Here is a 26,504-nt window from a genome sequence, read left to right on the forward strand (position 1 = left end):
ATTCACATCTACCTGTTCTAGACCTAACATAATTTTAAACATCTCTTTCATCCCCCCCTCAGCTGTCTCTTCTCCAAGCTGAAAAGTCCTAACCTCTTTAGCCTTTCCTCATAGGGGAGCTGTTCCATTCCCCTTATCATTTTGGTAGCCCTTCTCTGTACCTTCTTCATCACAATTATATCTTTTTTGAGATGCAGTGACCAGAATTGTACACAGTATTCAAGGTGCGGTCTCACCATGGAGCGATACAGAGGCATTATGACATTTTCCGTTTTATTCACCATTCCCTTTCTAATAATTCCCAACATTCTGTTTGCTTTTTTGACTGCCGCAGCACACTGAACCGACGATTTCAATGTGTTATCCACTATGACGCCTATATCTCTTTCTTGGGTTGTAGCACCTAATATGGAACCCAACATTGTGTAATTATAGCATGGGTTATTTTTCCCTATATGCATCACCTTGCACTTATCCACATTAAATTTCATCTGCCATTTGGATGCCCAATTTTCCAGTCTCACAAGGACTTCCTGCAATTTATCACAATCTGCTTGTGATTTAACTACTCTGAACAATTTTGTGTCATCTGCAAATTTGATTATCTCACTCGTCGTATTTCTTTCCAGATCATTTATAAATATATTGAAAAGTAAGGGTCCCAATACAGATCCTTGAGGCACTCCACTGTCCACTCCCTTCCACTGAGAAAATTGTCCATTTAATCCTACTCTCTGTTTCCTATCTTTTAGCCAGTTTGCAATCCACGAAAGGACATCACCACCTATCCCATGACTTTTTACTTTTCCTAGAAGCCTCTCATGAGGAACTTTGTCAAACGCCTTCTGAAAATCCAAGTATACTACATCTACCGGTTCACCTTTATCCACATGTTTATTAACTCCTTCAAAAAAGTGAAGCAGATTTGTGAGGCAAGACTTGCCTTGGGTAAAGCCATGCTGACTTTGTTCCATTAAACCATGTATTTCTATATGTTCTGTGATTTTGATGTTTAGAACACTTTCCACTATTTTCCCTGGCACTGAAGTCAGGCTAACCGGTCTGTAGTTTCCCGGATCGCCCCTGGAGCCCTTTTTAAATATTGAGGATACATTTGCTATCCTCCAGTCTTCAGGTACAATGGATGATTTTAATGATAGGTTACAAATTTTTACTAATAGGTCTGAAAGTTCATTTTTTAGTTCCTTCAGAACTCTGGGGTGTATACCATCCGGTCCAGGTGATTTACTACTCTTCAGTTTGTCAATCAGGCCTACCACATCTTCTAGGTTCACTGTGATTTGATTCAGTCCATCTGAATCATTACCCATGAAAACCTTCTCCATTACGGGTACCTCCCCAACATCCTCTTCATTAAACACCGAAGCAAAGAAATTATTTAATCTTTCCGCGATGGCCTTATCTTCTCTAAGTGCCCCTTTAACCCCTCGATCATCTAACGGTCCAACTGACTCCCTCACAGGCTTTGTGCTTCGGATATATTTAAAAAAGTTTTTACTGTGAGTTTTTGCCTCTACAGCCAACTTCTTTTCAAATTCTCTCTTAGCCTGTCTTATCAATGTCTTACATTAAACTTGCCAACGTTTATACATTATCCTATTTTCTTCTGTTGGTTCCTTCTTCCAATTTTTGAATGAAGATCTTTTGGCTAAAATAGCTTCTTTCACCTCCCCTTTTAACCATGCCGGTAATCGTTTTGCCTTCTTTCCACCTTTCTTAATGTGTGGAATACATCTAGACTGTGCTTCTAGAATGGTATTTTTTTAACAATGACCACGCCTCTTGGACATTTTTTACTTTTGTAGCTGCTCCTTTCAGTTTTTTTCTAACAATTTTTCTCATTTTATCAAAGTTTTCCTTTTGAAAGTTTAGCATAAGAGCCTTGGATTTGCACACTGTTCCTCTTCCAGTCATTAAATCAAATTTGATCATATTATGATCACTATTGCCAAGCGGGCCCCACCACCGTTACCTCTCTCACCAAGTTACAGATCACCTCGACTCAAATAACATCCTTCATCCAACACAACACGGCTTCAGAAAATTTCTCAGCACTGAAAACCTCCTTCTCACTCTCACTGATACCATCCTAAGAGGTCACGACCAAGGCCAATCCTTCCTCCTGATTCTCCTCGATATATCTGCCCCCTTCGATACCATCAACCACTGAACTCTCCTCACCAGGCTCAAAGAAATTGGATTACGAGATGCTACAATCAAATGGTTTGAATCATACCTCACAAACAGATCCTACAATGTAAAAATAAACACATCAGAATCCACCCAAGTACCACTTACACACGGTGTCCCACAAGGATCTTCCCTTTCCTCAACCCTATTCAACATATACCTCCTCCCAATCTGCAAATTCCTTTCTGCATCAAACCTCACCTTTTTTGTATACACAGACGACATACAAATATTAATCCCCATAAACAAATCCATCGAACACACCTTGGACAGATGGAATAAACTCAGCTCAAACTTAACCCAACTGCTGACACAGCTACCACTCTGCCTCAACCAATCCAAAACTGAAATCCTCCACATCCCTGACGATCACCCATCCTCACCTCTCGGCAACAACGCCTCAAAGGACCCAGTGCTCAACCTCACACCAGCCACAAAAAAACCTAGGTGTGACCCTCGACAGCCAACTCAACCTCAAACACCACATCTCCAACATGATAAAGGATGGATTCTTCAAGCTACAAACATTAAAAAAAACTCAAACCCCTTCTGCACGCCCAAGATTTTCATACAGTCCTGCAATCAATCATCTTTTCGAAACTCGACTACTGCAATTCATTACTTATTGGACTCCCCAAAACATACATCAAACCTCTTCAGGTACTGCAAAACGCCGCAGCCAGGACCATCACAAACATGAAAAAATGCAATCACATCACACCCACACTAAAAGAACTTCACTGGCTACCCATCAGTCAAAGGATCCAATACAAAACCCTCACCCTCATCCATAAAAAAATTAACAACAACAGAATGAACTGGCTAAACACTGCAATACGCCCATACACCACACAGAGAAACCTCAGATCCTCCAACGCCGGCCTCCTCATGGTTCCCAACTCCAAAACAGCACACCGAACCTCCACCCGCAAACGAGCTGTATCAGTAGCGGCCCCAACACTATGGAACTCACTCCCATCCTACCTCAGGAATGAACCCTCCGCCCAAGATTTCAAAAAACAACTTAAAACATGGTTATTCAGAAAAGCCTTCCTGCCAGACTCTCAACTCCCTACCCATGAATCCTCACTCCGCCCCTTCTTCAACATTCACCCATAATAATCTCCCCCACCTCCACTCACTTCTTCACCACCCTCCCTCAGCTCACGCCCTCCAATTCTACCCCCTTCCCTCCCTCTCCACCACTCCCCCCCCATAAAGGCCACTCACCCCTCACCCCCCCATAAAGACCCCTCCACTAGCCTCCTGCCTCCCCCGCCTCCACCTCCCTCCATCTTCCCACACAATAACACCCACTCCTTTCAGAGTTACTCCTCTCCAAACCTGACACAAGCCACATTGCTACTATCTAGACTGTTATAAATTGTTTAAACACCTCATTACGATGTCACCCCGACGCAATGTAAATTGTTATAAATTCTTGTTGCAATGTAAAATGTTTTTGTTTTAAACTCTCAAATTACCTCATTACTATGTAAACCCATATTCATATTATGACATTATAAATGTTACTGTGATTTGCTACTATCCTATATATTTTAAATTGTTATAATTTATACTCATCTCCTTCGTTGCTAGACAAGTTACCATGTTAAATGTTACAATGTAAAATAAGGCAAGTTACCATGTTAATTGTTTCAATGTAAAATAAGGCAGACCCTGCCCTATTCACCGAGTTATATGTAAACCGATGTGATATCTCGTTCGAATGTCGGTATATAAAAGCAAATAAATAAATAAGTCCTGTGCTCCACTGAGAATTAGATCTAAAATTGCTCCTTCTTTCGTCGGTTCCTGAACCAATTGCTCCATAAAGCTATCATTTATTCCATCCAGGAACTTTATCTCTCTAGCGTGTCCCAATGATACATTTACCCAGTCAGTATTGGGGTAATTGAAGTCTCCCATTATTACTGCACTACCAATTTGGTTAGCTTCCCTAATTTCTCTTACCATTTCACTGTCCGTCTCACCATCTTGACCAGGTGGACGGTAGTATACCCCTATCACTATAGTCTTCCCCGATACACAAGGGATTTCTACCCATAAAGATTCAATTTTGTATTTACTCTCATGCAGGATGTTTATCCTGTTGGACTCTATGCCATCCCGGACATAAAGTGCCACACCTCCTCCCGAGTGCTCCTCTCTGTCATCATTAAAACCTTTCAGATACCTGAAAAGTTTTAATGATGCACAATCAATGACAAATCTTTTCCACTGGAAAGAAATCAGTAGGTCTAGGGGGTCATGAAATGAAACTCGAGAGAGGACGACTCAGAGCCAATGTCAGGAAATATTTCTTCATGGAGACGGTGGTGGATGCCTGGAATGCCCTTCCAGAGGAGGTGGTGAAGACAAAAACAGTAAAAGATTTCAGTGGGATAAACACTGTGGTTCCCTTAAGGCTAGAGGGCAGAAATGAAGAAAAGAGTGCATGGGGTAACTTGCTGGTGCAGGGGTTACTACCCTTAACCAATAAGCCTTCATACTGCTGATGCAGCTCCATCATTGCTCTCTGCTTCAATGGCAGGGGGGAAAGAGGAAAAGGGGGATTAAATTCAGACAGCAACCAACAAGGACATTAAATTGTACATTCTGGGAAAACAAATAAGCGTGGGGGTAACTTGCTGATGCAGCGGTTATTCCCCTTAACCAATAATCCTGGTACTTGTGATGCAACTCCAACATTGCTCTAAGCAAAGAAGTAATGGGGAATTGGACTTAAACAGCAACCAACAAGGGTCTGGGAAACTGATAATTATAAAAGTGGCTTGTATAGCGCAGTAGATACTACCATAAGCTTGCTGGGGAGACTGGATGGATTGTTTACTCCATTTCTGCCATCATTTCTGTATTTCTATGTTTATGCTTAAAAGATAATTTTTAGGAATTTTAAAAATTCCAGTGTCCTCATGAAACACCCCCCCCCTAATTTCTAGAGCTTACTTTCGCCCACAGTTTAAGAAAAAAGAAGATAGTGATCCTGTTCACGCTCCACAACTAATTTTTGGATTCATTAATGTTGATTGGAGCTCTTTGTAAATCTGGAGATTGTGCAATATGTCCTGTAGCAATAATTGTGGATTTTGTACTTGATCCAGAAAAGGACTGGGCTCTTAGGTTATTTCTTTGCAGTGGGCGAGAAATGCGTCTAAATTTCAAAATGAGAGGGGTTTACCCTGATGTTTTTAAAGTGATACAGAAGAAAAAGAAATAGTTCTTTATATTGAGATCTAGAGTGCTTCAAAAGGGAACCCAGTATAGGCTCAATTCCCATGTAAATGTGTTATTAAATATCAGGGTCTTCGATATATTTTCTGTGATCCTGTGCAGTTAACTGGATTTCTGAGCTCTAAGATGGCGATTGAGGACCCCGTTACTTCCACCCCTTGGGATGGTTAATGTAGTATCCATTGATGTAAGTGCTGCCTAACTAAAATCTGTGAAATAGGTGAGCCTTGGATTTGCAAGTTTGGTTCTCTCTGTATTGTGGACTGTATGTGCAGTGTAATTGATTATTGCCTCTTCCCTTTTTCCCTGTTCTCTTCCACTGCTGTTTACCTCCAGAATATATTTCTTGGATAGTTTGTTGAAATTCTATAAATCGTAAATAAAAAAAGAAGATGACTGTCCATCTGTGTGCCCCAAGGAACTTGGCAGAGACTGAAATGGTCTAATACTGGCAAATCTAGGTGTACAACATTAGTTGGAGACCTTTCCTAACAGACTCTCATTGCCAAAGTTGCTGCCACAAATTATTGACTTGGGGGTGGGGAGGTGGAGTCTTATCCAATTGTTGGATTTCAGGTTTTTGCTTGTTTTGGATTTGTAGATGCTTTGTCCCTCAACCAAACATTTTTTGCCATGAAAGGTGAGTAAGATGTGTTAATTAGTGGAAACATGTCCTCATTAACAGATGAATTTTCAAAGGAGTAGGACACGTAAATGTTAACATACAGACATAGCAATTTTCAAAGCTGTTTATGTGTGTAAAATGCACGTTCTCAGATAAAACTTATTAACAATTCAGTGGCATAAATTGTAGCAAATTTCAAAAGCCTACTTATATGGGAAAAGTGCATTTATACGTGTAAAACACATTGTTAAGCACATAAATGCTTTTGAAAATCAAACCCTAAATGCATTCAAGTCGGATGCATTGACAAAGCAAAGGGGCTGATGCAATAAATTTGCATAGAAAGTGGGCGTTGGACAGTCAGCGCCCGCTTTCTTAACACGCCCCAGATGCCCCCAAGGGGGGGGGGGGGCGCCATGCAATATTTAAATTAGGGGGTCATGTTAGCAAGGAGGCACTAGGGTCAATTGCACGTCCCTAGCGCCTCCTTGCTAACGACAGCCCAATCAGCGTCGGTGGTCCTTTGGTTAGGAAAACCGACGCTGAGTTTATCCTAAATGGCGATTTCCCTAAACACCGCACATCCGCACAGCCAGGAGGTGCAGGAAACTTGTCATTTGAGCGTCTGTTTCCTGCACCCGACTGCCAGTGTTTTGTTTTTTTTTCTATTTTTTAACTTAATTTAATTTTGTTTTTCCTCCTAATTAATATCGCAATGATATTAAGTAGGAGGCAGTACAGAAAAGCAGATTTTTCTGCTTTTCTGTACTGGTTGAAGGAGCGCTCAGCAATTAACGCCTGCTCCAGGCAGGCGTTAATTGCTATCTATCTATCTATCTATCTATCTATCTATCTATCTATCTAGTTAGTTATTCACTCAGCCATTCGTTTGCTCATTTATTTATGTATTTATCTGTCTATTTATTTGAAGTATTTATGACCTGCAGGTCTGAATTACTTGCTTCTTGTGAAGCACATTATATCATCCATAAAAGTATCAAATATTCGTATATTATGAAGCCACACATCATCAGAACAAAAAACAAAATCCTTAATAACGCATAGAATCAGGAATAGCCTTGTACTGTCTATTGTCTTATTTGAATGGGGTTTTAGAGTGGTATATTAAGCATTGTACACTCAAGGAAACACATTTCAACTTTGCTGAGTTTTGAGTCAGGCAAGGCGAAGTGATTGTTCCCAACTGTCTGGGAGTGTTGCCCCACAGGACACACAGTGCATAGAATAGGGAAGAAAAGCATGTGACTTCATTTCTCAGCACTGTAAGGTGTTGATTAAAGTTAATAGAGTTCTTATTTGAGGGAAGGATGTATGTTTGCCCTTTAGGGAAAAAGAAATGTCCTTTAGGCAAAACTATTAAATCTGTTCCTACAGTAATGGCCCTTTTGACAAATTAGCCAACTCCTTAGCTAAAAGCCTCAAGGTCAGATTCACTAAAGAGTTTCTCCTATATATGCCAGTAAATAAAATCCTCTTAACTCAGTCCCTAAACATTGCTGTATTCTTTGATTCATTATAGCAGTAAATGAAGTGTGAAATATATGTTTTATCATAACCTGGAATCGCATTTGAGAGAAGAATTTTGGGAGAATCCAGAGAGCAAGTTTGCAAACATACCACCCTTGATTATTTCTCTATTCTACTAGACACATTCCTTTATGTGATATATAACAGCATGGGAATGGTATTCAGCTGCACAGAATGCCACCTGGATCTCCATGGTGAAAGCAAATACGTGTCAGTCAAAATGACATCTTGTTCATTTGCCAACATTCTCTCAGTTTTGCTTTTCTCTGTTTTGTTGTAGATGACTTGTCAAGTTTCTTCTTAAAAAAAAAATTCCTTGACAGCTGTTAAATACTCAGCTATATTATTAATATTATTATTATTAGTTACTGTTATAAATTCATTTATTTGTTGTCTTCATATTTATGTTACCTTGCTAGATTGCTCAAGTTGGCTTACAACACTAAATTATATAAATCATAAAATACATAGTCACATAATCAGTATTATTGAGCTTTCATTAATGAGTATTCCCAAGGGATTTAAGGCTCCTAAAAAGTTAGTCAGGGCCAGCCTGGTGGCTCACTAGCAATACTGAACAGTTGTCATGGGTGAGATTTGGGTTTGATGCCTCAGCCTGGCTTCTTCTTCTCAGGCCAGTCAGTACTGGAGATTCTTTGGCGGTAACACTCACAATCTTTCTCAGTAGAAAAAGTCTCAGCCCTGTCACAGCAGCAATACCCGCTGATCAGATTCAGTGTGTATGCATCCCGAATTCAAGAGGGAGCTGCAGTCTGTGTCCTTGGGCTGAGGACTGTCACTGTGATAGTGGGAGCTAGATGGGGGAGGGTAAGAAAGGCAGGAGTGAGGGTTAAAAATGGGGAATAAACAGCAGGTGGTTGTGAATAAATACTCATTATACAATAGCCCCAGTAGAAAGCAACTGAGCTGGAAGCTAAATGATCATGAAGAAACTGTTAAGCCAAATAGATAAGGAAAGAATGAATTATTCAATAAACAATTACAGTCACATCATGGCTGTTCATACGTCAGCACTGGAAAGTTGAAAACCAAAAAAAACATGGGGAATTCAATGCAATTGCTGCCAGGATCCAAAATAATCAATTGCAAAAATACTGTAAACTATGCTGAGCTGATGATGAGTGACAAGATTGAACATAAGAACATGCCATACTGGGTCAGACCAAGGGTCCACCAAGCCCAGCATCCTGTTTCCAACAGTGGCCAATCCAGGCCATAAGAACCTGGCAAGTACCCAAAAACTAAGTCTATTCCTTGTTACCATTGTTAGTGAAAGCAGTGGCTATTTTCTAAGTCAACTTAATTAATAGCAGGTAATGGACTTCTTCTCCAAGAACTTATCTAATCCTTTTTTAAACACAGCTATACTAAGTGCACTAACCACATCCTCTGGCAACAAATTCCAGAGTTTAATTGTGCGTTGAGTAAAAAAGAACTTTCTCCGATTCGTTTTAAATGTGCTACTTGCTAACTTCATGGAGTGCTCCTTAGTCTTTCTATTATCCGAAAGAGTAAATAACCGATTCACATCTACCCGTTGGGTAATCTGTTTGTGCTGGTTTTCGCCAAGGGCAGAAAAAAACAGGGATGCACAATTGCATTTCGTTTTCTTTTCAAAATGGAAGAAAAGGAAAATGAATACAATTTTGTTTGCTTTCCTTTCGTTTCATTTTGAATATTCACTGCCAAAAGAAAACAGCTCAAGACTGTCTAGGTCTGAGTCCCCCCCCCCCCCCCCCCGCTCCCCGCTCCAACCACCAAGCTCACAACCAAAGGCTTCCAAGCCCCCAGGACCTCTCTGACCTCCTCCTAACCCAGCCCTTACCTAATCATGGGTCCTCAAGTCTTCTGGGGACACGAACAATGCCCGGTTGCTCCTGCCCTGGTCTCTGTTTTTTCAAAATGGCCACCTTTTAAGCAGAGACTGGCACCATTTTATTGTTTGGCAAATTCCATAGGATCCTATTCTATTCTAGAATACCCATTCACCTGCACTAAAGTTAGGGGCTGGTGTTGGGGAGGTTGGGTGGGCTCTAGAATACCCATTCACCTGCGCTAAAGTTAGGGGCTGGTGTTGGGGAGGTTGGGTGGGCTCTAGAATACCCATTCACCTGCGCTAAAGTTAGGGGCTGGTGTTGGGGAGGTTGGGTGGGCTCTAGAATACCCATTCACCTGTGCTAAAGTTAGGGGCTGGTGTTGGGGAGGTTGGGTGGGCTCTAGAATACCCATTCACCTGCGCTAAAGTTAGGGGCTGGTGTTGAGGAGGTTGGGTGGGCTCTAGAATACCCATTCACCTGCGCTAAGGTTAGGGGCTGCTGTTGGGGGGGTTGGGTGGGCTCTAGAATACCCATTCACCTGCGCTAAAGTTAGGGGCTGGTGTTGGGGAGGTTGGGTGGGCTCTAGAATACCCATTCACCTGCGCTAAAGTTAGGGGCTGGTGTTGGGGGAGGTTGGGTGGGCTCTAGAATACCCATTCACCTGCGCTAAAGTTAGGGGCTGGTGTTGGGGGAGGTTGGGTGGGCTCTAGAATACCCATTCACCTGCGCTAAAGTTAGGGGCTGGTGTTGGGGGAGGTTGGGTGGGCTCTAGAATACCCATTCACCTGTGCTAAAGTTAGGGGCTGGTGTTGGGGAGGTTGGGTGGGCTCTAGAATACCCATTCACCTGTGCTAAAGTTAGGGGCTGGTGTTGGGGAGGTTGGGTGGGCTCTAGAATACCCATTCACCTGCGCTAAAGTTAGGGGCTGGTGATGGGGAGGTTGGGTGGGCTCTAGAATACCCATTCACCTGCGCTAAAGTTAGGGGCTGGTGTTGAGGAGGTTGGGTGGGCTCTAGAATACCCATTCACCTGCGCTAAAGTTAGGGGCTGGTGTTGGGGAGGTTGGGTAGGCCCTAGAATACCCATTCACCTGCGCTAAAGTTAGGGGCTGGTGTTGGGGGAGGTTGGGTGGGCTCTAAAATACCCATTCACCTGCGCTAAAGTTAGGGGCTGGTGTTGGGGAGGTTGGGTAGGCTCTAGAATACCCATTCACCTGTGCTAAAGTTAGGGGCTGGTGTTGGGGAGGATGGGTGGGCTCTAGAATACCCATTCACCTGCGCTAAAGTTAGGGGCTGGTGTTGGGGGAGGTTGGGTGGGCTCTAGAATACCCATTCACCTGCGCTAAAGTTAGGGGCTGGTGTTGGGGAGGTTGGGTGGGCTCTAGAATACCCATTCACCTGCGCTAAAGTTAGGGGCTGGTGTTGGGGAGGTTGGGTGGGCCCTAGAATACCCATTCACCTGCGCTAAAGTTAGGGGCTGGTGTTGGGGGAGGTTGGGTGGGCTCTAGAATACCCATTCACCTGCGCTAAAGTTAGGGGCTGGTGTTGGGGGAGGTTGGGTGGGCTCTAGAATACCCATTCACCTGCGCTAAAGTTAGGGGCTGGTGTTGGGGAGGTTGGGTGGGCTCTAGAATACCCATTCACCTGTGCTAAAATTAGGGGCTGGTGTTGGGGAGGTTGGGTGGGCTCTAGAATACCCATTCACCTGCGCTAAAGTTAGGGGCTGGTGTTGGGGAGGTTGGGTGGGCCCTAGAATACCCATTCACCTGCGCTAAAGTTAGGGGCTGGTGTTGGGGGAGGTTTCTGAAACTCTCCCTTTCCCATTCCTCAATGCTAGGGATTTAATTCATTTGAGTGATTATTTTAGATTGATCAGAAAGTACAAGTATTGAGATATCGCGCAGTGAAAACAAACGGCTGTGAAGAGGAAAGGGTCTGGGTGGGTTTAAAATAATCTTTTCTGGTTGGCACAGAACACGAGGACTGCGAGGCCGGTCTTGCAGCTCATTTGCCAATGGAATAAGATTTACTGGCAATGCTTAGAAAATGCCAGTTCTTCCTCTTGTGCTCTGGGATCCTTCATTGCCAGAAATGATGTGGGTTTTCCTGTGAATCCCCTCGGTGCAGAACTCAGCAAAGCAAAGGTCTGGGAGCATGTCCACATGCTTACTACATGTTTATATTATTGTGCAGTGATACGAGCATAGCAATCATCTTTAATTGGCACAGGAATCAAAAAATAAAGGTGGAATTTACAATAAGATTTGTCACACAAGAGTAGCACAGAGTCATAAAAAAGGTTTGAGCAATGTAAGGGGAATATAACAGAGAAAATTACGGAGGTGGGTGTCCTTTGCTAACAACTGGCCTTAACTAGAATTTTCCAGCTGCTTTTTGATACTCGTGAACTATGAAAACACAAATCTGAATGAATAAATAAAAGCAGCAGCAGATTGCAGTCTGGCTCCCCTAGGGATTCTTGCTTTCCGATTTCTCAGTGGGCTTTCTCTGGTCACCAACGGGTATCTCTTTGGGTTCACTTTTTGAACTCTGACCTGAAAGGTTAAGAAACGTTAATCTAAGGCTTCAGCTTCAGTTTAGAAAGTCATCAGCATTTTCCCCGCAGTCTTTTTTTTTCTTTCTTTTTCTTTCTTTTAAAAGATTTTTATTGGAATGAGGAGCAGCACATACAATTCCAGAAAAGGCAAAATATATATCCAAAGACAAATGTTGTACATGTATGTGAACCATAAAACAGAATACAGAAACCATCCTCAAAATCCATTTTTCAAAGTTAAGATTTCCAATCATCCCCCCTCCCACCCCCCCCCCCCCCCCACAACTGGTATAACATAGTATAATACAATATAATAATAGAGAATCAATGATGGGGTTTCAAAACAGAATCCAGTAGATCTGGAAAATAGAAGTAACAATACAACAAAACAAGAATAACTTGGTGCACTCTCTCCCCCCAGGAAAAGAAAGCAGGAAACATAGAGGCCATCTAGACCAAGAGACGAGTACCAAAGAGATAAGTTTGTATTCATCTGATTGGAGTCAGTGCCACTACAATACACCTTTCAAATACAATAGAAAATGTATACATCAATATTTTTTCACAACTTATTTAATTACTCTAATGAAAACAATTGCTGGCTGAGACTTAAAATAAAATCCATCTTTAACTGCCCCATTTTTTCATTCCATAGTCAAACTCATTCAGGCCTCATTCATCCTTCCACATGTCACAGTATCTTATCTTCTGATATGTTACAAAGTAATTTGGCTATATTTTGACATTATCACATTTATTCCATAATTCTATATTTTCTTTCCCTCTGTCTATTCTGAAAGAATAATATTTTTTAATAAGTGTTTACACAAAGACAAATCTTTTCATCCTTTTCTTCATTCCACTCAACTTTTCAATATTGCTGAGTAATACCGACTTTTTTTCCTTGTGTTCTTTTCCACATGTTGTGATATTGAACTCTGCAGACTTCCCTCAGTTTATTACATTCAAAAAATGTGTGTCTTAATATGCCGGTTTTAATTTTGCACTTGTTATGTAAATCATCTTCTCATAACACCATCTTGAAACCTTTCACTTTTGTAATACTAGCTGAAAAGACCTGTCAAAAAATGACACATTGAGACGGTCTCCCCATCTCTCACTTCCCCATCTGCTGGCCCTCACAGGTAGCGTTGTTGTCTGTTCTGTCCTGCCGTGTTGTTGCAGTCCTGGGAGGTGCGACTCGTGCCTCAGCCAGCGAGGCCCGGGCTCCCTGCCAGCCACGCCACTCACTTGGCTGGCACTGTGCTGCAGGCCCAGCCCTCTGCTTCCCCCGGGCAGCGAGGGGTGCAGGAGTGGACATCACGTAGTGTTGTGTGCTACGTGCAGTCCACACATGTACAGACCACTCAAGTGAATCAAACACGATGCAAATAAACACAACTAATTTTTATATAGGCAGGGATATGTTCTGCATTTCTCTTAAAGGTACTTTTATGGTAATGTTATATGGAAGTTCAAATATTCAAAAACATATTTTAGGGACTTTCATTATCAGTTTTTATTTTATTTTTCCCTGGAGTTTCTCAGTGTTTATTATAACAAACAAAAATGGGGGAGAAAAATTGGTGAAAAAAAATGTTATATTTTTTTCCATTGGTTTTTTTTCTCCTGTTTGTTTCATTATAGAAACATGAAACATGACAGCAGAAGAAGTCCACATAGTCCATCTAGTCTGCCCATCTGTACCTAATTCTATCATTTCCCCAGATATCCCTTATATTTATCCCATGCTTTTATGAACTCGTATACTATTTTTGTCTCCATCACCTGCTCTGGGAGGTGTTCCATGCATCCACTGCCTTCTCTGTAAGAAATATTTCCCAAGATTACTCCTGAGTCTACCCCTTTCACCCTCATCCCATGAGCCCCTTGCTCTAGAGTTTCTTTTCCATTGAAAGAGGCTCACCTCCTGTGCATGGAAGCCTTTGAGATATTTGAATGTCTCTATCATATCTCCCCAACTCGCCTTTCCTCTAGGGTGTACACGTTTGATATGATAAACAGTGTTATGATAAACACTGATAAATTTCCAGGGAAAAATAAAAACTGAAAATGAAGGTCTCTTATATATTTTTATTAGTATTTCTTCTGCCATTGTCACAAGTCTTTTCACATAAGTTCCTGATCATGTCATTACTTTTCAGCTCCAGAGATGTTACATGCTCTTTGGTTATGGAGTATATTGACTGGTAGATAGGGTACAGTTAGACCTTCTGTACGGTTACACATGATATATATTTCAATCATGTATTAATCTCATGTGATGAGCTACTCTACATTATATAACTTCACATCTGGTACATGCCTGCCTTGCCCTCTTGTATGTTTTCTTGTTAGTGTACACAAAAAATTATTCTTGATTTTTTTTAGCTCTCTAATTATACCTTAACACCATTGCTTTGAACACCTTCACATCTTTGCTAACCATAATGGAAGCATTTGTATGGAATATTGTATTTTCAGCAGCATTACCATTTTTCCCCTGCTGTCATTTTTTGATAAAACACCTGCAAAGGTTCTAAAATGAACATCACCTTGTACCAGCTTTACCACACAAGTAACGACCGTATGTCATCCCCATGAAGGAGCATGGCTCTCTGTATTTATAATTACGCCCTTCACAACTTTCTTTTTCTGTATTTTATTTTAGTCCAGGAAATAAATGGCCTGTTTTATTCATTCCCCTTTCCTCCACAGATATTTTCAGAAGGAGAAACAAAATGTCAAGAAAAACTAGGAATAAATAACACTGAAAACTCTCACCCAAAGACCTGTCAAGTCTTAACCTCCAAAGAAATAAAAAGTCTATATTTAGAGCAGCCCTGTGATACTCCAGGCAGCGCTGTGCTGCATCAAGCTGCAGGATCAAGGCTTAGGGAATGGATTCGGTAAGTCCCTTGGCTCCAGACTTCAAAAGGTGACAGAATTCCACAGAGGTACAGCGTGCTCAGCTTTCGGGAGATTGTGGTGCTCCCACTATGTCACAAACTCTACAGCTTCCTAACATAAAACTAGGCTGCTGCTGTCATCTTTGCAATATGCTAATGATCATTCCCTGAGCTGGAGAGAGAGAGAGACAGTCGCTCATGACACCCCTGAGGGCTATCTAGACAGGTTGGGGAGCTGCGGTCTGGCCATGTAGCAAATATTTGGCATCTTCACATATCGTGCACCTGACACTCGTATTGAGACAGATGGACAGACATGCTAAAGCTAATAGCTGCATTCAACTTTATTATGAACTGTGCCTACAAATGATGCAGCTTGTATTTTTATAAGCGACTAATAAATGAGACCATTTAGAATGACCCACTGAAATGCTTTATTAAAATTATTTTTAGGAGGTTTACATCTTCTATTTCAGCAATGGTCGTTGCATCAGCTTGTCCCCAGTGGGGTCAAATGTTGGGATGTTTATCCCCCCATATTGTACATACAGGATCATAATCATAGTCAAAATTCCAAGGACAGACTGTCCTTAGCTCAGTGCTCAGATCACATGCTTGGATGCATTCCAAAAAAATGGCCAAGACCAATAGAAGCAGATGCAGATAAATTGTAGTAACAAAAAAGAAAAATAATTCATTGCTTACTTGGACACATCCCACCCACCATGTTTCAATATCATTGTCTCTTAAAAAAGAGCAAATGTTTACAACATAATCTGAAGAAAACAGAGAGATGGCACAAAACATAGACATTGATGATGCTCAAAGAATATCACATCTGTGCCTCATTCTGTATACTGCGAATGGGTAGGGATATGTGACTGAGGGCTGTATGCTGGTATAAGGATCAAATATTACATATATAATAACGCACCTTCCTTAAAAAACACAAAACAAAACTTCATCACCGTTTTTCTAGTAGGGGGGTGGTGGAAAACTCTAGTACCTTGAGCACTAGAAGCGGGACTGGTTTTCAACATAGACAGATTGAGGAAAACAATTCATAATCAGAGCCACTGTATGATAATAAATGGAATGAAAGTTTGTTGAGGATATCCTAAAGCCAAGATCACAGCTAACATGATGTGGTCCTCAGTAACTGAAAATAGAATGTGTATTGGAAGGGGTTAAAAGAACGTCAACGAGGTCTCAATGCAAATTCAGAGATCCATTGTCCTTAGGGGAAAACAACTGGTATATTGCACCTTCACCAGAAAAGAGAACCATGATTTTCTCTGAAATTTACCTCTATTTTGATCCTCTATTGAAATATTTTATCAGGCTTTTTTTTAGAAAAATTTAAAGGTTAGAATAGAGTCAATATTATCTTAATAGTGACTAAGCAGAATTAAATGGGATTTTTTTAAAGATTTGTTATTGAAATTGAAATCTGCAACAGAGAGAGGCCGAACAGAATAAAAGCTTGATTACTGTGATGAATAATGCATACTGCCTATGGTACTAATTAACCTTGTGCTCCAGTAGGATATTATGAAACAATAAGGCTAATTTAAATGTGACCCAGCTCTTTTTCCCTGTGGCGTTTCAGAATCACACCTTTTGAACATATGGTTTCGACTTTGATAGGCAAAACTGTTTATCCTGCATTAATCTTTTAAAATGTAAAATAATAAAAATAAATAATGCTGCAGTATTTTATTTTTCATGCAGCAATTTTGTTTTGCTCCTTTGGCCTCGAGCTCAGCTGGAGCGGGCCTCTTTTGGGGGAAAAGAGCCACAAGCCTTTGTTCACAACTGGGAATGTTTCCCCGGTTATACCGTCCTCTTGCTTCCCTAGCCCAGCCATTGCAGTGACGCTGTTTAGCTGGGGGGGGGGGGCGGGGGGAGGGCATGCACTCAAGCTTCTTCCAGAACCTGACAATCCTGGACCCAATGTCCAGCCACTACATGACACCGTTGTGCAATGGTTGGGACTTCCCACTCCCAAGAGGCTGTGAAGGCCATCTCCACAGCATTTGCAGCCTCATCCAGCCTGGAGAGCAGGCATTCTGGCTCTGGAATTGGTCGGGGAACGGAAGTCCAGGTGTGGGGGACTCAAACTCAAACCCTCTGCATGGCAGCTTTCATCACTGGCACTGGCACTGGGTCATCCCGCTGTTTTAAGTACACTTGTATCTGCCTGAGAACACACTCAGCTTGCCCACAATTTCAGAAGCAGAAAGCTTCCAAATAGCAAGAAGAACGTGTAGCATGGAATATCCATACACATGCAAACTCCATGTGTGGCAATGTTTCCTGTAACGGGATATGACACACCACCGGAAATGTGCAGAAGATTGTACAGGACAGGGCAAGAATTATTCTCATAGCGCTGTCTTGGCCGAGTCAGGTGTGGTATCCTTACATCCTCCATCTAGCAGTGCAACCTCTGATGCGGTTGGGGATGTCTCTGACTTTCAGCACCCAGGAGGATCGAGAACTCTGCTACCTGAACCTTCCATCCTTGACTCTCAAGGCATGGATATTGAGCACACAGTAATTTCATCTTTGCTCCTTTCTAGTGCTGTAGAGCAGTGGGTCTCAACCTTTTTTCGGCTGGGACACACCTGACAGATGGTTCTTACATGCGTGACACACTGAATATGTGACCATCATGGGGCAAAATGTAAATATACATTCTGCATCCTCAGGAACCCCCTTGACCCCCAAAAATGGGTGCAGAGCAGAACTAGGACATTACCCGTACAACTCACCAAACAAAAAAAGATATTCTGGTTCTGAAGACATCTCAGTAAAAGCAAAGGAAACTCTTTACTGGCAGGCACAATACCCCTCCTTATGAAAAGACAGTAATTTACCACTACAAATATTTAACCAGGCCCTAAACACTAATACACCTCCTATTAGGAAAACAGAGCAAGCCAAGCTGCTATAGATAGATACCCACTTAGAAATAACTGTAAAACTATACTAATACATGTTACAAAACAGCTGATGAACAGAATAACATCCAACAATTAAAAACTCATACAAATTATTAAAAATTGTCCAAATATAAAAAAATATTTCAAAACAGCAGACACATCACATAATACCCAATAATTAAAATGGCAATCAATCAAGAAAAATAAAATTAAAAAGCCGCCTTTACTTACCCTCTCCAGCAACTCTCCTACTCCTTTCCCTTCCAGGCCAATAGCACTCATCAGAAGCAGCAGTGGCTGCTGAAGCTCTGTCCTCACAGTCCTCTTCCTTAGGGCCCACAACCAGTCACAACCAGTCTCTGTCTCACACAGACCAGTAACCTTCCTAACTAGTATATCTTCCTCATACACACACCAGTCACCTCCCTGACCAGTCTCTGTCTCTCTCATACACACACACACACACACACACACACAAACACACCAGTCACCTCCCTGACCAGTCTGTCTCTCTCACACACACACCAGTCACCTCCCTGACCAGTCTCTGTCTCTCTCTCTCTCTCTCTCTCACACACACCAGTCACCTCGCTGACCAGTCTCTGTCTCTCTCACACACACACCAGTCACCTCCCTGACCAGTCTCTGTCTCTCACACATTCACCAGTCATCTCCCTGACCAGTCTCTGTCTCACACACACACAAACACACACACACACACACACCAGTCACCTCCCTGATCAGTCTCTGTCTCTCTCACACACACACACACACACGTCATCTCGCTGACCAGTCTGTCTCTCTCACACAGACACCAGTGACATCGCTGACCAGTCTGTCTCTCTCACACAGACACCAGTCACCTCCCTGACCAGTTTGTCTCTCTCACACAGACACCAGTCATCTCCCTGACCAGTTTGTCTCTCTCACACAGACACCAGTCATCTCTCTGACTAGTCTCTGTCTCTCTCACACAGACACCAGTCACCTCTCTGACCAGTCTCTGTCTCTTTCACACAGACACCAGTCACCTCACTGACCAGTCTCTGTCTCTCTCTCACACACACACCAGTCATCTTCCTGACCAGTCTCTGTCTCTCTCACACACACACACACGTCATCTCGCTGACCAGTCTGTCTCTCTCACACAGACACCAGTGACATCGCTGACCAGTCTGTCTCTCTCACACAGACACCAGTCACCTCCCTGACCAGTTTGTCTCTCTCACACAGACACCAGTCACCTCTCTGACTAGTCTCTGTCTCTCTCACACAGACACCAGTCACCTCTCTGACCAGTCTCTGTCTCTTTCACACAGACACCAGTCACCTCGCTGACCAGTCTCTGTCTCTCTCTCACACACACACCAGTCATCTTCCTGACCAGTCTTTCTCTCACAGAAAGACATCAGCTCTGACCAGTCTCTCTCAATCATACACATGCTATGTCACTTACAACCACACAAACACACACTGCCACTCATGCACCCATTCTACCACACACACTGTCAAGCATGCACCCATTGTACCACACACACTGCCAAGCATGCACCCATTGTACCACACACACACAAGCTCTCACTCATGCACCCAGGCACCCATTCTACCATACACACATACACACTCAAATCTGCCATTCACACACCCAAGCATGCATTCTACCACACACACACACACAAAGCTGCCACTCACGTACCCAGGCACCCATTCTACCACACTCACATAAGAACATAAGAAATTGCCATGCTGGGTCAGACCAAGGGTCCATCAAGGCCAGCATCCTGTTTCCAACAGAGGCCAAACCAGGCCACAAGAACCTGGCAATTACTCAAACACTAAGAAGATCCTATGCTACTGATGCAATTAACAGCAGTGACTATTCCCTAAGTAAACTTGATTAATAGCAGTTAATGGACTTCTCCTCCAAAAACTTATCCAAACCTTTTTTGAACCCAGCTACACTAACTGCACTAACCACATCCTCTGGCAACAAATTCCAGAGATTATTTTCTTCGGTTAGTCTTAAATGTGCTACTTGCTAACTTCATGGAATGCCCCCTAGTCCTTCTATTATTTGAAAGTGTAAATAACCGATTCATATCTACTCGTTGAAGACCTCTCATGATCTTAAAGACCTCTATCATATCCCCCCTCAGCCGTCTCTTCTCCAAGCTGATCAGCCCTAACCTCTTCAGTCTTTCCTCATAGGGGAGCTGTTCCATTCCCTTTATCATTTTGGTCGCCCTTCTCTGTACCTTCTCCATTGCAACTATATCTTTTTTGAGATGTGACGACCAGAATTGTACACAGTATTCAAGGTGCGGTCTCACCATGGACCAATACATTTTCCGATTTATTATCCATTCCCTTCCTAATAATTCCTAACATTCTGTTTACTTTTTTGACTGCTGCAGCACACTGAGCTGACGATTTTAAAGTATTATCCACTATGATGCCTAGATCTTTTTCCTGGATGGTAGCTCCTAATATGGAACCTAACATCGTGTAACTACAGCAAGGGTTATCTTTCCCTATATGCAACACCTTGCACTTGTCCACATTAAATTTCATCTGCCATTTGGATGCCCAATCTTCCAGTCTTGCAAGGTCCTCCTGTAATGTATCACAGTCTGCTTCTGATTTAACAACTCTGAATAATTTTGTATCATCCGCAAATTTGATAACCTCACTCGTCGTATTCCTTTCCAGATCATTTATATATATATATATATATATATATATATATTGAAACACACACAGAAAGCTGCCACTCACGCACCCAGGCACCCATTCTACCACACAGACACACACACACACAAGCTCACATGGAGGCTCTTCTCATTGTTTGGCCCAAAAAACCTGGCCTTTGCTTATCAGCTGCCGCTGGCCTGACTTCCGACAGCGTGCAATGTCTCTCCAGGCGCCGCTGGCCTCCGGCAGTGCGCAGGGTCTCTCTGCTCTTCGGCCCCGACGGCCTGGCCTCCGTCGGCGGTGCACAGGTCTTTCCACTCTTCAGCCGCTGGCTGCGGCACAAAGCATCTCTCCATTCTTCGGCCCCGCAAGCGGCGACGCACAGGTCTCTCCCTTCTTTGGCCCCACCAGCAGCGGCGCACAGGTCTCTCTCCACTCTTCAGCCGCTGGCGGCGGTGCGCAGTGTATCTTCATTCTTCGGCCCTGCCGGCGGCGGCGCACAGGTCTCTCCACTCTTTAGCTGCCAGCGGCGGCACGCAGCATCTCACCATTCTTCAGCTCTGCCGGCGACGACGCACAAGTCTCTCTACTCTTCGGCCTTGCCGGCCTGGCCTCCGGCGGTGGCGCACAGATCTTTCCACTCTTCAGCCCCGCCCCTAGGGAGAAGGGAAGCACAAGCAGGACAGTGGAACACCGGGAGCAGCGACACACCTGCCGGTGCTTGGCGACACACTGGTTGAGAACTGCTGCTGTAGAGGACATTTGGATCTCAACTACTAAGCCTTCCATGAGGAGGTCCTAGATCTTCAAATAGAAGAGATTCTCTGGTCTGACACAACTTCTGCAATACCTCTTCTTCATCTCATCATCAGGCCTTAGTACTTCTACAGTCAAGATCACCTCAGTATCATCACAGCTCCTATCTTACTTCACCCATTAATGTCAAAGTTCATAACAAAATCCAACAATTCAACTCACTGTAATGTAGGATCTACCTTAAGCAACAGAGGCTTCAAACAGTTACACCTCAACAGCCTGGGTACTGCATGGAAACACTTTCATCACAAGTCTCTGATACCTACATAGTCCTAGTGCCTGTGATAAGAAAAAGGGGCAGGGGCATGGTTCGGGTAGTTACAGCAATACAGATTGCAGAGACAGGCATTTCCTTATTTTGGGCTGGAGAGAAGGGAGGGGGAGGGTGGAGAGAGAGAGAGAGAACCTCTGGGGTGGCACACATGTTAGTCATCTATTTATACTACTATAAGAGGGTCATCTAGTACATTGAAGTGAGGTTTTTGGGGCCAGTTTTACATACACAGTCAGATGTACACAGTATACATCAGTAAAGATTTGATTGGATTTGGAAAGAGGAAAGCTACACAAAGATGAGATTTCTACAATGTACTCTTGCCCTAGCTTGATGCACTCTCTACCTGGGTGCTATCAAGCTAAACCTCACCTCGAGTTACTAGATGACCCTTCTATAGTAGTATGACTAATATGTGTGCCACCCCAGAGCTGCTCTCTCTCTCTGTTTCTCTCTCCCTTTCTCTCCCTCCCAAAATGGAATTTGCAATATTTATCAGAAATTCCATTTTGGGCATATCACACAGCTTAACGTCAAGGAAAAAAGTATAGTTAAAACATGCATTACGCTATCGCACGCAATGTTAAATGTTTCTCATTTTCATAAACCCCACCCAAACTTCTTCCCTTTGACAAAAATTAAAAAATTTGCATATGCATCTCGTGATGCATGATGCAGGGCCTTAATGCCTACAATAACACCATAACGCATTTTGATGAATGACTCTGACAGTTTTTTAACTTTTTAATGTTTTCAAAATTTGCAAATAAAATAGTCTTGCGATTTTCACATGAACAAATAAAAAAACTTTTCTTTTTTAATCCAAAAGGCATGGACGAGATGTTATGAACCAATCACCCAATGCTGCACAGTGTTTCAGAGTGTTCAATATTTTAGTTCTCTGCATCAGGGGAACTCGCCATTCTGGAAATGTAATTTTGTAATTGTTTACAATTCATTTTGTGATTGTTTTAAAAATTCATACCAAGCCACCAGCCAGTAAACTGCCAATAGCTTGGGACCTCAGTGTAGTCCTGGCTCAACTCATGAAGCCTCCCTTTGAATCACTTGAATCGGCAGATCTGAATGCCCTCATTTGTAAGTTTCTGTTCCTGGTAGCTGTCACTTCAGCACAAAGAGTGAACAAATTGCAGACTCTAGTCTTTTACTAACTATGAAGTAAAATTTAAGACCCATGTGCATGCCTACAATGTGCACCTGTTTACTGGCACATGCACGTGGACGTGCCGTTTTTATAACATACACACATATATGCGCAATGATTATAAAATCGGCTATCTGCATGTACATGCACAAATGATTTTATATTGATGCGCACGTGCTTGGGAATGCCGTTTCGAGTGCATAAGTGGGAGGAATTTTAGTAGATACGTAAGGCGACACGATAGGTCTTTTTCCAAGTTTGCTCCCAATCTGACCCAGTAGAGAACTTTCTAGCTAACTTGCCTCCCTTTCACTCCATTAACCCCGACCCTTACAATCCCGCAATCGTTTTTTTTGTTACATGACTTGCACGCTGTCCATAGCAGAAGTAAAGTTATGCAGTAGGGGTCTCCAGTTCCCGCTTGTGCACATAAATACTTACAAGCGAGATTCATGCTACAGACTTGTCCCGCCCATGTCCTGCCCATGCTCTGCCCAGATCACGCCAACTCCCCTCCCCTTTTGGTGAGAACAATTTTTATGTGCATACCTGTGCTGGTTTTAAAATCCATGCGGCGTGCGTGGATCTGAGTTACACAAGTTATCTCCTGGTTTTGGTGCACGCAAGCCTTTGAAAATCGACCAGTATGGCTTCAGGTTTTTCACATTGGTATTGTTCTATGCACATTCCCTAAGTTCCTTTCAAAAGTGGTATCTGCGTTTCACATCAACCAGTTCTTTCCTAGGCAACATGCACATAAAGGAGAATGGGCTCTTCACTCCTTGGACTGTAATCCAACCCAGGCATATGACTTGCAGAGGACTCAACCTCACCGTCAAGTTTCTCAAGTATTTATGTGCTTCAATCCCAACAGTTGCCAAAAGGACTCTTTCCAATTGACTAGTGGACTGTATAGCACACTAGCTAGCTTACAGCAATGCTTACCAAATGAGAGCAACAGTGATTTTAGTGGCTCACCTGAGAGCCACATCTATTGAAGGCATATGCACAACTGCTATTTGGGCATCCACACCTTCACATTCCACTACTGTCTGAAAACCATGTCCCAAAGTACAGTACTTTTGGACAAGCCGTTCTACGCAGCCTGTTCAGCCAGTAGTCCTCTCTCCACTGGTGGGGTTCTAGATGTATGTTCAATAGTTGCTCTGCATAGCAACCCTAAGCTTGAGACTTCTCACAGGCCATGGTTGATTTAATCTTGCTTATCATTGGAAAAAGGTTGCTTACCTGTAACCAGGCATCTCCACAGACAACAGGATAATTCCACCATATATTTACCTCCCTGGAGAGTCAATTACTCAGCTAAAGCTTAAGCTCTGGAACAGACTGAGATGCTCATAAGACAGCAACTGTGTACAGGATATTTCGCCTTTGCTCAGAAAGACTTCTGAAGTCTGAGAGCTGGGCCTATATTAGAGCCATCAGCTGATGTCACCCTTTTTTTTATGTCTAATTTTTCCTGCTGTCTACAGAGAGGCCTAGTTACAGATAAGCAACTTTGCTTTTTTTTTTTTTTTCATAAACACAAAATGGGATGGACCCTATAGTACATCTGGCTATAATGTTTTTTCTTATAGTTATTGTACAGTTTGACAGTCAGCACATCAACACAATCTTGACTTCAATGAAATGTTTGCAGTTGCAAATAGGATTCCAGATTGTGCCTATTCAGTACACTCAGGATTAATTCATACTTAGAACCTTTAGCCTTTCCAATGATTGGATGAGTTCACAAAGTGACGGTGGAAAAGATTGAGGTTATGCTTTTCATATAGAATTCTTGCCTTTTTTTTTTTTTTATAGTTTCTGACCATATTTAGCTATGTGAGTTGCTGCTACATATGTATACCTTAAAGCCCTTGTGCATTTTTGCTGCATTGTTTGGCATACATAGTCATCATTATTGTACACCATTAGCTGAGAGCATTTTTATTTTCCAAATGCTTGCTAAATGCCTGTTTCTGGGTCTGCACACTATTTTCACTTGAACCAGTGTGTGTGTGGAGGGGGCTGAAACAGCACTGATCCAAGCCATGTCTGTTGGCATTATCAGTGTCTGAATTCCCTGCTGCTGGCTTTGTCAGAGGAAGCTACTGTTGCCACAGTACAAAGACAAGTTCTCACTGTTGTGACACTTCATTTGTTTGGGCAGCCGTACGCCTGAAAGGACAACTGCCCTGCTTTTAGCGAGTGCATGCCAGACAATCAAGCCCAGTTAAGCAAAATAGCTTTGACATATTAAATCAGGCTTGCACTCTGAGAGCAAAACATAATGCAGAGACAGTTAAAAAATGTGTTAAAGGATAAATAAATAATATAGGGCAACCATGTGAATACGTGGGTAAAAAAAAAAAACCCACCACAACTTGTCATCTGATTCAAAATTGTAATTTATTGAATTTATAATTTTTTTGATTCATGTTTTAAATTATGAACTGCTCTGAACTAAGCCTCAGCGATATGCAAATAGCTTAAATGAACAATAAATACATAAATAGCTTAAATAAACTTGGGAAACTAGAATAATTGCGAATGAGGCAGTAAGTAGCTGTTCCCAGTACAAGTATTGCTCATGGCTCAAAGGTGAATTTTAAAAGCCTGGCACATGCCAAAACCGGGGGATACACGCCCAAGTTGGGCCAGCGCATGCCGAGCGGTTTACTGAGTACGCGCGTACTTGCCACTGCAGGCACAAATGAAAAGTTCCCAGAAAGGGGTGGGACATGGTCTGGGTGAGGCTTGGGAGCTCCTGCATCTCACATTGAAGTCTGCACGTAAATACTTAACGCGCATAGGCGCACACCTGGGTCCCCTGCCGTGTAACATTATTTCTGCTATGGAGGATGTGCAAGTTATAAAATCAAGACAAACAGCATGGCAGGGTTTAAGGCTCAGGGCTAACAGGGGAGAAGGGAGGCAATTAACCTAGCTGGGTTTGGAAGGCCTGCCCCTTACCTGGGGGAACTGGTAATGAACCGGTAAAACTAGTAATGGTGTTGGCGCGTGTGTCTTTTAAAATGTCCCCACTTTCATGGCAGAAGAGGCATTCGCACGCATAGACGTGCGTCCACTTGTGCGCTTGGTCAGGCCATTTGATAACGTGTGCATATACACACGTATGCTATAAAATAGCCGCGCCCCTGGGTGCAGGCTGACGAACATGTGCACATGGTCGCCCTCGCGCCTGTTTAAAAGTTACCATTTTATTGTTTTCTCTCTGGAACACTGCTGGGCATCCATGGTCTTTCTTTTAGGTGTCATTTGCTAGTGAACGCCCCATTACATCATTATATTGGACCAAATGCGACCCCTCCATCTTTTGCTGCATTAGAGTTATAGCTTCTTTTCTTCTTTACTCGTTCCTTCTGGTCCATAGCGAGTTAAGCACTTGGGAAAGATGCCAGATTGTCTGTCCTAGAAGGAAGTGCAAATTCTCTTTTTATCTTTTTTTTTTTTTTGGGGGGGGGGGGGAGATTATTGGATTTTTAGCCCATTTTTCCCAAATGATGCGCAAGGCGACCTTTAGGATTAATAGAATTCAGGTACAATAAGCCCCACCCCAAAGAGCTTAAATTTTAAGTTGATACCTTAGGCAAGGGGGGATAAAGTAGATGGTCCCTAAAAAGAAAAGGAAGAGAACAATTTGTAAT

At 42.7% G+C, this 26,504-nt stretch overlaps 1 protein-coding gene across 1 annotated transcript in view; it reads left to right on the forward strand.

Annotated features, from left to right (window-relative positions):
- Window positions 1-26,504, forward strand: part of EPHA5 (EPH receptor A5) — a 744,210-nt gene that overhangs the window by 128,626 nt on the left and 589,080 nt on the right. The gene's annotated exons all lie outside the window — the stretch shown is intronic.

The sequence above is a fragment of the Rhinatrema bivittatum genome, chromosome 1, assembly GCF_901001135.1.
Source record: "Rhinatrema bivittatum chromosome 1, aRhiBiv1.1, whole genome shotgun sequence".
Classification (NCBI taxonomy): Eukaryota; Metazoa; Chordata; class Amphibia; order Gymnophiona; family Rhinatrematidae; genus Rhinatrema; species Rhinatrema bivittatum.